Source organism: Lineus longissimus, chromosome 9 (assembly GCF_910592395.1).
Source record: "Lineus longissimus chromosome 9, tnLinLong1.2, whole genome shotgun sequence".
In the NCBI taxonomy this organism is placed as follows: Eukaryota; Metazoa; Nemertea; class Pilidiophora; order Heteronemertea; family Lineidae; genus Lineus; species Lineus longissimus.
The window spans coordinates 10,213,458-10,227,195 of record NC_088316.1 but is presented as its reverse complement, the minus strand read 5'-3'; positions in this window follow the sequence as shown (position 1 = coordinate 10,227,195).

Below are 13,738 nucleotides of genomic sequence, written 5' to 3'. Positions count from 1 at the left end.
TGATGAACACACACCCAGCTTATCTTGCTTATATCGTTTTAGAGGCCTTCTCAAAAGCGTAGGAGACAGGCCTATGACTTTTAAAGATGATAACGCCTGTTGAGAATTGTAATTGTTTGCCATGACCACGTGTATGCTAGGCTAATAGCACATGATTATCTGTTTTTGTTTATTTCTATATTGTTTTGTTTGTCAGGGAGTCGAATCCATCACGCACTATACAGAGAAGTGTTGAACAATATTGGTACACTAGACTAGCCCTATATAGGCTATATAGATTGTTTGTTTCAACGGTTCGAAATCATTTTTGGCATATATTAGCCACTTTCAGATCACTGGACTTTTTATCAATGTCTGCACCCGCTTCAGGAAAAGCAGTCGCACTCACACAAGTAATTACTCGTAATTACCCTAATTACCGGCGGTAGGCCTCTCTTTCTAAATAAAAAAACACAGAAAGACTTTGATTATGCAACAGCCCAAAGCCAATATTTGCCAAGGGAATATTTGCCGAAATTGTGTGGCTTTTGCCTAACCAAAGTTTTTCTGTGAATCACATTAGGCAGATCAATTAATCGCTATAGGGTCTAGGGCCAAGTGTAAAGTCCCGGTGCAAAGTGGTACATTTCCTCGACGTGACTGTTTTTGCTGGAGCAGGCCTAAGAAATCCTGACAACAAAGATGGATGGAGGTCATTTGTTGTGTACTGGCCGACCAATCCACTGCCAGTGTAAGCTTTCCCATTGTTACATACATTAAGAGGTTGAGCTCCCAGGGTAAAGTAGTATTCAATGATTCATGTGGTGGCCGAAAAAGAGGCGATGTACGGTGTATATCGTGTTCCCTTTCCTAAGACATCCACCTGAGATGGCTAGTTTAACTGAGAGGCGGACATTAGCCAGGTTAATAGCGAGGTTATACTCCCGTGGTTTAAAAACCAAATTCGATCACTCTGCATGAATATTAATCAGGGTACGTCTTCAAGTGGGCGAATTTAAATCCCCGATGAATGCTCGCCTCACAGTTAAACCAGTCAGCACAAGTGGATATCCTAGGAAAGGGAGCACAACACCGTAGATTCACTTTTCTAAGACCAGTTCATTACCTTCATAAATTAACATTTTGGAAAAATAGCCACACTCATCACCAGGGAAATAGGTGGTAGGCGTGTCACACAGGCCTTCTAGCCGTCATGACGACTGGTTGGAGTGGCCAAATGAATAATAAATAGTGGTCAGTTTTTGCATATTTGGCAGTGGTATTAGAAAAGTGAATCTGCGGTATGTACACAATAAATTGTTGTTCAATGTTACTATAGGGAACGCTTGTGGTGATGTCCAGTCAAACACCATTGTTTCAGTTCCAAAAGTTCTCCCTAATCACTCTTGCTCTTGTAGCTGCGCCATCAGCATCATCGTCTATGACTGGGTTGTTCACATCAAGGTCAGGATTGTCACCAATGACGGGACCTGCGCCGGGGGGGGGGGGGGGGGAACTGGCACACCACGTTCCTCACAAATATTGTGCAGCACTGCAGTGGCAACAATGATTCTGCAACAACGCTCTGGGCGGAGTTTGAGGACACCACCTGCAAATAGAAAGGGTTTCAAAAATATTTGTTTGTTTGAGATTAAGGGGGGGGGGGAGCAGCAAAACATTTTAAGAACTAGAGCTGATTTATCAAAATAAAGAAATCGAAATACTGACACAATGTAGCTTGCCGTTATGTGTGCAGTTGAGTCTTTGATTTTGAATGAGCTCATGTTGTTCAGAAATTTTTTCCCTTTTCATTCACCTCAATATTTCAATAAATATTGGGTGCCCTATCATTTATTTTGATATGTTGTTTATTACATGCGTACTTCGTGACAATTACTATTTCATGGGACGATTCAACGGTAATAAAGGGCATTTTGATAATTCAATGTAACCTTACCGTCCTTGTGTAAGCATTGCCATCTCATTTTCCATCTGCTAAATGTACCCTCTATCCTTTGACGCATCCTTCGGTGATGGACGTTGTACCTGCGCTCAGCTTCATCCTCAGGGTTCCGCACGGGTACGGGTGTTAAAACCCAGGGTCGAAGTGGGTATGCGGAGTCCGCAAGAAGATAACCATCTCCGAGACCATTGGCCATTTGTCGGTTGAGATTGGAGTGGCTCCAAATGAATGCATCATGGGTGGAGCCTGGCCACTGTACTACAATGTAAGTGAATCTTTTGTCATGTGAGCAGACCCCCTGTACGTTGATGGCGTGATAGTGATGTCTGCATATGTAGGCAGCTTCTTCTTCGGAGGGGCATTTTATTTCGACGATTGATCCATCAAGACATCCTAAAACGTTCGGGATTCTGTGTCGTTCATCATAGAAGCCTTCCTTGATACGATTCTGTGCCACACGGTCCCGAGGAAACGCAATGACTCGGTGAGAAATCCTTTGAAGTGCCGTGGCAACTCGAGTAACAATCCGGGAAACAGAAGGTTGGCTGATCCCACTCATATCGCCAGTTGCCAACTGAAATTGACCAGTTGCAAAGAATCGCAGGGCTACGAGGATCTGTTGAGTTGCGGGGATTGCATGTGACCGCCGTGTTGGGTGCTCAACTTGGTCTCGGATCAAGTCAATGACTTCAACCAGGACGTGCCTCGGCATTCTGTACCTGTCGATCAAATCTACATCGTCGTAGATGTCCAGGGGTTGAGTCCGATCGCGGAAAATGCGTTGCCGCCTCAATGCTCGCCGATTTTCTTCGGCAAAGAGTACAAACAAGGCCGCCATTTCAGCTGTTACGGAGCTTCCGTAGCATTTACGGGTACTCTGTCGCTCCCGCAAATATTGGCTGGTTTACGGTCGTGATTTGCGGATGCGTAAATTTACGGAAGCTTCGTGAATACCACATAAATCGTTACGGATGCCTTACGGTACCCTTGGTGCTTACGGAAGCTTTGCGAATACGGACCCTGGATCGCCATGGAAAGTTGACATTGATACTGCTGATTTGCTCACACTATCATGCGATTGGATTCTGTCTCTAGCCCAGCATCTTCTTATGTTGTTCCTTCAACTCTATACTCTACCTGTTAATAACCAATGACAAGCCTTTTACTATTGTTTTAGTATGAGTGCGGGTAACTTACAAAGGGTGTATTAATATCAAAGGGAAATTTATGCCTATAGAGACCAATTACACGAAACCGTGATTGGTCGTGGTAAGAGGACAAAAAAGATGCAGGCGTATTTTTTGGGCATAAGCCATGCGAGAGACTTATCTATATTCAGTCAAAGTACATTGTAATTAGTTTCAATAGACAATCGTACTTGACTACGGACCGATTAAGCAATAGCTCGACATGAAATTCGTGAGTGACAGTAATTCCTGCTGCAGTGGAAAACAAGTCATACCGTCGATGCTACAGGCAGACTATACTAAGTATTCAGAGACATGTAGACAGTTACCTTGAAAGGTATCGAAAAAAATGTCTTATTTCCGATCGTGGCGTCTGTAACCTCTGTTGAGTGAACCAGGTCGAACGTCATTGCAACCCCAGGGACGGGTCTGAATATATCCACATTGTACTTTTCGCTGTTGAATCTGTTGTACAGTTGCCATCCGATAACATATCCTTCTTCTTTGAACGTGTATGAAGCGGCCAAATGGATGTTGAGATCACCGCCGTAGCTGCTGGGGAGAGCAGTCGGTTCGTGTCCCTGAAGATACACATCCTTGCAGGTTGGGACCACAGCGACAGTTGGAAAAATGACGAAAAGTAGGAAACACAATGAGGCAATAAAAACTATTGGGTCAATTGTAATTCCACTCTGGCGGCTTGACAAACTCGTGATTTCTTCATAAACATTCCACATCTTTGCTAAAATATCTAATGCAATAAAATGGCCCCCTCTCCAAATTGTACTTCGATTAATGGATCTTGTATTTCAGAACAAATCTATTCCGGTAAGAAAAGTGATTAATTTGATCCGGTATTAGACGGACTACGTCCATTCCCTATAACCTTGCTGTCCCAAGTAGCCCTTCTTATATTAGATTGCGACGGCGTCAGTTGAAATTTATACCACAGAGCTGGAGAATAAAGACGAAATTGCGATGAAAATCAAGACAAAATGTTAGGAGCATTGGTTGTAAGGCAAAATATGTAAAGTCAAGGACTTAGTGAGCCCCCCTTTAGGTCGGGGGAGCTCCCCCGAACCCCCCTACGAGCATATGTTAAGTGCAAGCTCTAACAACTACAGCTGTTACAATGGGGGGACACCCCCCAAACCCCCCTCCGTCGACATAGGTTTTCACCAGTGCGTTGGGGGGAAGCTCCCCCCAAACCCCCCCGGTGGACAGTCAACTAGCCCTTCTGTGTCATACTGCTGGAGGGGGGGGGGGGTGCGATGGGACCATCCATATAGTTCCTTCCGACACATTTTTGTTTTGGTAATGTAATACATTGTGATTGTCCTTATTCACGGGAATCGGGCGTTTCCAGTGATATACGACACTTAAATGGATTGTCCTCATGCATTCACTTTGGAAACGCATTTTAAAATAGATGTTACGTCCTGTTAATGGGGCACGTCATCATCGCGTACATTTGGGAAAAACTCCCTAACGAGACCGGAGCAGACGGCTGAAAGTAGTTTATTTATTGGCCGCTAGGGTACAGAATGTACGTCGCTCACCCGAATTTTTCACGCAACTATAGCTAAATAGAGCTAGTTCTAGTTTGTGATTCATTTTGATACTTCAGATTTGGGCAGTAGACCAATATAACTTAGTCGTCAGTGTGGTTTTAAGCTGGAAAAACGTATTTGTTTTTCTTAAAGTGCCTTTTTTGGACGGGTGTGTGCGATTGTTTTGTTTTTATGTCACGTGACCTCGACCATGTCGACACAAAATTGAAATAAACCACCCTTTTCTGTCATTATTTAGGACGGATATTTCTCTAATAAAAATATTAATATAATTGGCCAATTTCTTAGGCATATGATGTAGCGAATTCCCATGAAGATTTAAATTTAATTTAACTTAATTTCAACCAATGGGATAGCAACCACCACCGGAAGATCGCGGAGAAATCGGTAAACTCAACGGAGTTAATTCAGAAAAATACCAAAAAAAATTGTTTGTAGGATATACAATAGTTACTCTCTTTATTTCTAATCATTCACTATATACTCCCGCACACACGTGTATCTTAAGAGCCCCTCCTAAGAGGGGGGCTTATAAATTAGTTTTGAGATCTATTGTTAGAGTTTAGTCCCTGTGGATACGTTGATGCATACAGTCGTACGCACGGAGCGTACACCTTCTGATATTAGAATGCGACGGGCAGTTGAAAATTATACCACAGAGCTGGAGAATAAAGATGTTCCTGAGAATTGTAGAGCTAGTCACTTCGGAAGATCTGGTACAAACTGATTTCTTTCTATTGAACGTTGTTGATGATTTCACGGCATCGTAATAAAGCGAACTTTTGGCGTGATGCTGATTAGTCTGATACTGCTGTTATCAATCCCATTTGCCGGCTGCAACGCGACTCGATCAATAGATGATAGTGATCAATATATCGATGGATGTCGGTTGGAAAGATCGAAGATTGCTTCTAAAATGATCATACTGTTGATCAATTATCGGCAAAGCTATCTATTGAATTCTAAATTTCTATTTTACTTCAGGTGATCAGGAAGATCCGATCAACAGACCATGTTGTTTCTCGCCACAACTTAGACAAAGACACTCTCGTGCTCTTTGTAGTCCGCTTGACCGTTGAGCAATAAAAAACACACTGCCTCCATACCACTAAAATGTGAAAACGACATTTATACATGTACAATGTAGTTATAGAGATATCAAAAGGTATATTTTCACAAATCGACACCTCAATGAATGCAACTGAGCCCGCCCCCCCCCCCACTTCCATAGTCAAGGGGGCCGCAGGCGCGTTCCTGATTTTTCGGGAAAAGGGGGTTAATTTTCACTCTTGTTTCGGGGAAAAATCCCCGAAAAATCAATAAATAGGGGTGTTATTACTGCTATTTTCCCGTCAAAAACTGAAAATAGGGGTATATTTTCTCATGTTTTCCTTCCCTGGGTCTTCTTCCCCGAAAAGATTTTTAAAAAGCCCGTTTTACGGGCCGTTTGATCCCCGGTTAAAATTATCTAACGCGCAGGGGCATGCGGTCATGAATCTTCCCGCCACCCCGTTCCCGCTCTTTCCACGCTGCAGAGAGAATCGGGTCCGATTTCCTCACAAAAGCCCGCAAATAGGGGGTACAAAAAATGCTGTTTCCTTCCATTAGGGGGTGATTTTAAAACTTGGGAACAAGCCTTTGTACCCCCTAAATAAGGGGAGTGGGGGGGGGGGGGGGGCGGGCAACTGAGTTGGTCAGAAACCCACCATCATAACAGCCAGAATGCATACACTACATGTATATGACAATGAAGAGCCCACATGTAGCATTATAGTTATAAAGATATGGCGCACAGGGACCGGTTGTTCAAAACAAGTTCTGTCACTAACGCTGGCGTTAACTTAACGTAGCGTTAAGTCTGATGGCTTGACTGATGGAGATAACGCCAAGTTACGATAACGCCAGCTGCGTTAACTTAACGTAGCGTTAAGTCTAATGGCTTGACTGATGGAGATAACGCCAAGTTACGATAACGCCAGCTTTAGTGACAAAAGTTGTTTTGAACAACCGGGCCCAGGGGGAAAAGAATAACAGCCCGTTTACGCTCATCTTGACCCTCAATGTATTGACATTGCTCAGCTGGGGGAGGCTACGGAGGCAATACTGCTGGAAGTTCAGTTTGATTTACGCTGTGTACTAGCAGCTCTTTCTGACCTTAAAAAGTTGGTCAAATTAGTCAAACATGTATGATGGGATGTTTCATGGATCCACCAAGTTATCATACAAATTAGGCCTACACATGTCAAGGTGACATAGCTTTGAGCGAGGGACAAATATGGCGACCTGGAAATGCAACTACAAATAAGACTGATTTTCAAATCTTTTCCTCCAAACCAACTTTGGCATGGTAAGACATCCGAATTTCGCCCTCAATCCAGAGCCTTCCGGCATGGTCAGAATATCACTAAGAGACGAATGGGTTAACTGTTTCCAACCCCTTTTCTCGCAACAGTCAGTGGCACTGGCAGACACACGTGTCCATAGACATGTTGGGAAGGTAAACGTGGTCTCCTTGAGAATCCTCCATTTAAGGCAAGGGTTTGTTTACAAACAGAGCTATACATTGCTAGCGCTGTACAAAAAGGGCAATGATGTACATGTTCACAAAACTCACTGATTTGGAGGAAATAAATAACCTAACATAGTTTGAGCAAAGTCTTTCATATATATTTATTTGAAAGACTTTGGTTTGTGTGATGAAAACATGTTCTTAACCATGTTCCTAGCAACATTACGGTCCTGAGTCGTCTGTGTGCAGCACCTCTCTTACAGCTCCAGCGCGGATACAATATCCGCGCAGCGCGCTCGGCATCTCACATCACCTTCTGTCACTCCATCAGTATCTTGGGGAGCCTTCTGGTTCCATTCAAGACACGTGTCCACACACCAATTACGCTGCTGATCTTATAAGGGGGAGTATGGGAAAGAAAGATCAAACGGGTATAGGAGACGGAGATAACGCCAAGCTAAGATAACGCCAGCGTTAGTGATAAAATTTGTTTTGAACGACGGGGCCTAGGGGGAAAAGAATAAGAGCCCGTCTAATCTCATCTTGACCCTCAATGTATTGACATTGCTCAGCTGGGGGATGCTACGGATGCAATACTGCTGGAAGTTCAGTTTGATTTACGCTGTGTACTAGCAGCTCTTTCTGACCTTAAAAAGTTGGTCAAATTAGCCAAACATGTATGATGGGATGTTTCATAGATCCACCAAGTTATCATACAAATTAGGCCTACACAGGTCAAGGTGACATGGCTTGAGCGAGGGACAAATAGGGCGACCTGGAAATGCAACTACAAATAAGACTGATTTTCAAATCTTTTCCTCCGAACCGACTTTGGCATGGTAAGACATCCGAATTTCGCCCTCAATCCAGAGCCTTCCGGCATGGTCAGAATATCACTAAGAGACGAATGGGTCAACTGTTTCCAACCCCTTTTCTCGCAACAGACAGTGGCACTGGCAGACACACGTGTCCATAGACATGTTGGGAAGGTAAACATGGTCCCCTGGAGAATCCTCCATTTAAGGCAAGGGTTTGTTTACAAACAGAGGTATACAATGCTAGCGCTGTACAAAAGGTCAATGATGTACACAAAACTCGTTTATTTTGAGGAAATAAATAACCTAACTTAATTTGAGCAAAGTCTTTCATATAAATTTATTTGAAAGACTCTGGTTTGAGTGATGAAAACATGTTCTTAACCATGTTCCTAGGAACATTACGGTCCTGAGTCGTCTGTGTGCAGCACCTCTCTTGCAGCTCGAGGGCGGATACAATATCCGCGCAGCGCGCTCGGAATCCCACGTCGCCTTCTGTCACTTCATCAGTATCTTGGGGAGCCTTCTGGTTCCATTCAAGACACGTGTCCACACACCAATTACGCTGCTGATCTTATAAGGGGGAGTATGGGAAAGAAAGATCAAACGGGTATAGGAGAGTTGGAGAAGTTGGGTTGTTATTCCGCATATTTTTCGCTAATTATACCACAGTGTCCGTCGTCGTCGTCGACTATCTGTGCCATTGTGTCAGACGCCAAGGGCTTCCTCATCCACAATAGACAACTACAATATATATACAGTATAACCACTATAAATGACACCCTTGGGACTTACAAGTGCTGTGATTAGAGAGGTACTGTACTTGCTCTTCAAAAGATTCAGACTCGTATCTTTGACCAGCCCTACCAAAACATTTCCGGGTGAAATGACCATCGGCTGATTAACGGTTTTCTTTTAGACTGAAAATGTGGAAAGAAAGAAGCACAGTCGGACTACTCTGGAAAGACTAGTACGAATGTGTCTAAGTTAAAAAGTTATCAAAATAAGTACTTATCTCTGATATTGTTTGGCGGCTGATCTTCCCCTTTCGACGTCCCTCTAATTATGCTGGCAATTGTAAGGTTCAAGACGGTAAGATTAGGAGACAAGATGGCTGACGCCTTTATTGCCCATGCGCGACTCTTAAAGGTACCATGACCTGGTATGGCTTACATCTCCCCTTTAAGTTTACAAAATATAACTAACTAAACATGTAATCACACAAACTACCTTTGACACAATAATAATAACTATAGATTGTCATAATGATTGTCCTTGTTCATGACTTCACTTTGTTACAGAGTCTCAAAGTTATTTCACATACTGTTCCTGACTAATCAGGGCATACTCTCAATAAGCCTAGTAGGAGGCTTGGCATTTCTACCCGAACGCCTAACACCTGTAGATTGAGGAAGCAACTGAGCTTGTCTAGGTTGATTTGTACCTGGTTGGTTGTGACTGGGTTGAACCTGGTTGTGACTGTTGCTCAACTTCATCGAATATGTTAGCATATTGCTCATCAGACAGACTAGTTGGTTCCTGTACATACTCTTCAGTAGTATTTAACAAGTGTCTTCTATTTCGTCTGTTGACCCGATTGTCCTCAGTAACAACCTCATATGACCTGGGAGCCACTTCCCCTCTGACTTTTGCCTTAACATTCCACTGGGGTGGATGCCTAAGACGAACAACATCATCTGGTATAAGTGGTAACAAGCCTTTGGCAGATTTGTCATACTGAGCCTTCTGTTGTGCCCTCAACACTTCCATTTTCTGATCCACACCCGAGTCTGGCGCTGACCTAACAACACTTGGGACTCTGGTCCTCAAAGGCCTATTGTACAACAGCTCCGCTGGAGACTAACCACACTCAAGTGGTGCTGCCCTGTATTGCAACAGCGCCAACTCAGGATCTTGATTACTCTCGATAGCCTTCATAATCAAACGCTTGACTATCTGAACCCCTTTTTCGGCTTTACCGTTTCTTTGTGGGTAACGTGGTGATGACGGGATGTGCTTGAACCCATAATGTCTTGCAAATTCTTTAAACTCATGACAGTCAAACTGAGGGCCATTATCTGTGACCACTATGTTCGGAATCCCATGTCTACTGAAGATGCTCTTCATGTGCCTAATCACTGTTGAGGAGGTGGTGCTTTTGAGCTCAACTACTTCTGGGAAGTTAGAATGGTAGTCAATGAGTAACAGAAACTTCTTGTTTCGGATTTCAAAAAGGTCTGACCAATTCGTTCCCAAGGACCCTCCTTGACATAGGTAATTTTCAACCTTTCTTTCGCAAGACAAGATGGCGGACCTCGAAGTGACCGGCATATAATGAGCTCCGTGCTTTTTCCTCAATTGCTCTTGGAAGGAAGCTGTGTGTCGATTTTCTGTAAGTTCCAAAAGTTTCATGAAACTTCGGTGAACGCAACAAGTTATTGCTGACTTTGAATAAGACTGGTAAGGCCGTTCGCGGCCCCGATACTTTATAAACCTATCGGCATGCACTGCATGCATACATTCTTTGTGGGTGGCCATCTTTAAAAAACAATCTCTGTATAAATACATGTATGGATTCAGTACGTGCCAATAATCCGTCACGCATGAGTACCTCTGAAGGATTAAGGCCTGTGTACACTAGTAAAATATTAGCAACATTTTTACAACATTTCCAGTTGCAACAAATGTTGCAAAAATGTTGCGTAGTGTGTACGGAGCAAAACGCATCTTACAACATGTTGTAAAATTGTTGCAACTGGAAATGTTGTAAAAATGTTGGTAAAATGTTGGTAATACTCTAGTCTCGGCTTTTTATGGTGGGTTTGCAATATGCAGGCCATTCCCCTTCACAAACTACGTAGAGCATGGTTACTCACCGCTTTTGTGATGAAACGGCCAATCAGATGGCGGAGCAATTCCGAAGTGTGCTATGGTCGATTTCGCGGTTATGCTAAACACTCAGGCAGTTTGTTGAATCGCTCCGATGAAAGAGATCTGACCTATGAGCAGTTCCGAAGTTCCAGTGTCAATGGTATTTCCAAAATTGGGTCCGGGGTGGTTTTTTGAATTGTTTGTTGTCAACATTGTGAGCAATGCCTGTGCCTGTGGTGCCGTGAGTCACCAGGTTATCGAAAATGGATTCGAGGCAGCTTTACGCCAAGGCCAGGTCGAGGCTGGACCACTTCAACAACTTGACGAAGAACATGCAGATGGAATTGAGTTCATGGCCATGCTAGATGATGAAGTGGATCAGGCCTACAGTGCTCTGCAGGATGCGAGAGAACACGGACTGTGTCTTTGTACTGTCTGTGTCAACATTAGTTGTCCACCATAAATTACCTTCGTGGCACTTATTTACCCAACAAATCTCTAAAAACTTCCCCATAATAATCTCTGATTTTTAAACCTGCATTCAGTGGTATTTCAACAGAACTACCATGTTTTGCTGCAATGAAATGCAAAAAAATACTACTGAATGCAGGTTTCCCAAATCTGAATTTGATTTTGTGGAAGTTTTTAGATAAGAATTTGATGGGTAAATAAGCGCCATGAATCCGATTTATGGTGGGTAACTAATTTTGACCCAGACAGAAGCCTGAATATCTAAGCAGATCAATGACGTCGACTTATGTCATGACGTCAGTCACATTGGCAAGAGGAAAAACCATTGTTGTTTTCGGCCGTTATACAACATCGTCGCTGCATGTGCTTACTGTGTACATTACCGAGTGACGTACTGCACATCTTAGCAATCTATGGGTAATAAGGTTCACGTTGGTTCACGTTGGCTTTTGTCCTTAGCGACGTTTGACGTGTTTAGAAAAAAATGGCCTGTGTTGAAACGTGTAAACAGGTTCCCCAATCATCCCCCTGGATCTATCTATCTATCTCATTTCTTGTTTACCTCGATGCGAAAAGTTCAATTCTGAATTGAGACTGTAGTCATTTCCTATGTTTAGAGAAAAATGCACCAAACGTTGCAATTTTAAGGAAAATTTAGACACCCAGGCAGTTTATGGTTCATACTCAGAATGTAAAATTCGCGCATTTCTTTTGCGACACCCTGCATTATAGCATTACTTTTATTTATCGTAATAGCAGTGTGAAGTAAAACTTTCAATATTACAAACTGTATCACTTTCGGTCATACATTGAACATTAAAAGATTGGATGTAATGAACCATAACTTTCCCTGTGGCTCAATCAATTTCACAAGGACCGCGTCCCATGCTAGCAGTCACACGATTCAAATGTGAATGACAGACGTTCAGCCATTCATATGGTGGAGGCGGTCTTCCATTACAAATCACCACTGTGGAGGCGGTAGGCCGTGGAGATAATGAACCCACCATAAAAAGCCGAGACTAGAGTATTTTACTAGTGTACATCCTGCTTTAGTGACGGCCAGCCAAGAGTCGACGAGCTCTGGTGACTTTCTGCCACCCGACCAAGGCTGGTTTGAGCGGTTTGACGCAGAACTCTTGAACCTACCACGGGACACATACGTGGATAAGCTCATCACCTTAGCTGGTATCAACCTAGATGCTGTTGAACTTTATAGGTCTAGACTATATGAAAAAGCTAAAACAGTGAGGACAGACTGCACGATCTCTGATCCGTTAAAGAAACGCAAGTCTACAAAGGTTGACAAATCTCAGAAATACGCGGATGACTGTTATCTCCTACAATTATTCATTAACGGCGCTTCGGTAGCTAAAGATGTTCTCAACATCTCTAAAGCGCCATGCCGAACTCAGTCGTCAGCGGAAGTCAATGTGACCAGTTCTAAATCCGTCTTGGAAGTTGTTGGTAATCACATTTCCCAGCAAAATACAAATGCCGATCCGGTCAATAGCCAAGGAACGTGCGAAACGGTGGAAAATGAAGTTGGTCGTGACCACACCTCGACACAAACGACCAACTCGGACATTGGGCAAAGTTCGTGCGACCATTGTCCATGTCTAGCTGACCTGATCAGGACTGTTGGCAGGATCGAAGTCGATCTACTACAAGTAAAAAAAGATAATGGTGGGAGGATTCAAAATGTGGATCTCAAAAAGCTGAAAGATTTCGTTAAAACTACTAATACGAATGTGACTTCCAATAAAAGCGCAATTGCGGAGGTGTGTCTCGATGTGGAAACGATCACGGCATCGAATGATGCACAATTCGCTGACTTAAATCAGGAGAATACTTCTCTGAAGGCCGAGTGTAGCAAATTGCGATCAGATCTTACTGCATCAAAATCCGAAAATAGTGCCTTAACCGAAAAGCTCAAAGAGCTCAGCAAAAATTCAAATCTGGCTCTCCAGAAGTGTGGGGTGTATGACAATCTGCCAAAGGAATTTGACAAAGTGAAATTAGCCGTTGAACGAATTAAGGATGTGAGGGACTCCGGAGTGGCAAAACTACGTAATGAACTAAAGTTACTCAAAACGGAGTTAAAATCTGACGTCAAGCCACCCGCAGATCGTGATTGCGATTGCGATTTTAAGTTAAATGATCTGCGGAAAAGTTTCGATACCATGCGCTCCAAATTCAACGCCCTGGACAGAGAGACCCAGGCTATGAGAAAAGATTCTCGATATGCTGACCGTGTGCGATCGGAAAAACCTGCGCCTCCACCATCAGATTCACAACAAAAGCCGTCGCAAGCGCAACATGTAATACCAAATCGCACTGAGACGGAAAATGTCCTTCCTATAATACATTCG